This window comes from Grammomys surdaster, unplaced genomic scaffold (genome assembly GCF_004785775.1).
Source record: "Grammomys surdaster isolate TR1022 unplaced genomic scaffold, NIH_TR_1.0 13708, whole genome shotgun sequence".
In the NCBI taxonomy this organism is placed as follows: Eukaryota; Metazoa; Chordata; class Mammalia; order Rodentia; family Muridae; genus Grammomys; species Grammomys surdaster.
The window spans coordinates 1-1,324 of record NW_021605663.1 but is presented as its reverse complement, the minus strand read 5'-3'; the positions used below and the strand labels follow the sequence as shown (position 1 = coordinate 1,324).

General features: G+C 54.5%; 1 pseudogene across 1 annotated transcript; it reads left to right on the top strand.

Moving 5' to 3' along the window:
• Window positions 1-53: 53 nt before the first annotated feature.
• Window positions 54-1,318, top strand: LOC114635225 (annotated as a pseudogene). The gene has a single exon (XR_003713442.1). The product of XR_003713442.1 is annotated as an adenosylhomocysteinase pseudogene (transcript).
• Window positions 1,319-1,324: the final 6 nt, after the last annotated feature.

Below are 1,324 nucleotides of genomic sequence, written 5' to 3'. Positions count from 1 at the left end.
CGTGTTTATATAATACCACTGGTACTTGAATAAGAATTGCAGAAATGGCCCTGCCCCGCGCCGCCCGGCCCCCTTCACAGAGTTCATCACTCCTAGCGGAAGCGCCGCCAGCATGTCTGATAAACTGCCCTACAAAGTCGCGGACATCGGACTGGCTGCCTGGGGACGGAAGGCCCTGGACATAGCTGAGAATGAGATGCCAGGCTTGATGCGCATGCGGGAGATGTACTCAGCCTCCAAGCCACTGAAGGGTGCTCGCATTGCTGGCTGCCTGCACATGACTGTGGAGACTGCTGTCCTCATCGAGACTCTTGTGGCCCTGGGTGCTGAGGTGCGGTGGTCCAGCTGCAACATCTTCTCTACTCAGGACCATGCAGCAGCTGCCATTGCTAAGGCTGGCATTCCAGTGTTTGCCTGGAAGGGCGAGACAGATGAGGAGTACCTGTGGTGCATTGAGCAGACGCTGCACTTCAAGGATGGACCCCTCAACATGATTCTGGATGATGGTGGTGACCTTACTAACCTCATCCACACCAAATACCCACAGCTTCTGTCAGGCATCCGAGGTATCTCTGAGGAGACCACAACTGGGGTCCACAACCTCTACAAGATGATGGCAAATGGGATACTGAAGGTGCCTGCCATCAATGTCAATGATTCTGTCACCAAGAGCAAATTTGACAACCTCTATGGCTGCCGGGAGTCCCTCATAGATGGCATCAAACGGGCCACAGATGTGATGATTGCGGGCAAGGTGGCAGTGGTAGCAGGCTATGGTGATGTGGGCAAGGGCTGTGCCCAGGCCCTGCGGGGTTTTGGGGCCCAAGTCATCATCACCGAGATTGACCCCATCAATGCACTGCAAGCTTCCATGGAGGGCTATGAGGTAACCACCATGGACGAGGCCTGTAAGGAGGGCAACATCTTTGTCACAACCACAGGCTGTGTTGATATCATCCTTGGCCGGCACTTTGAACAGATGAAGGACGATGCCATTGTTTGTAACATTGGACACTTCGATGTGGAGATAGATGTGAAGTGGCTCAATGAGAACGCCGTGGAGAAGGTGAACATCAAGCCCCAGGTGGACCGCTACTGGCTAAAGAATGGGCGCCGCATCATCTTGCTGGCTGAAGGCCGTCTGGTCAACCTGGGTTGTGCCATGGGCCACCCCAGCTTCGTGATGAGCAACTCCTTCACAAACCAGGTGATGGCACAGATTGAGCTGTGGACCCACCCAGATAAATACCCCGTTGGAGTTCACTTCCTGCCTAAGAAGCTGGATGAGGCAGTGGCTGAAGCCCACCTCGGCAAGCTGAATGTG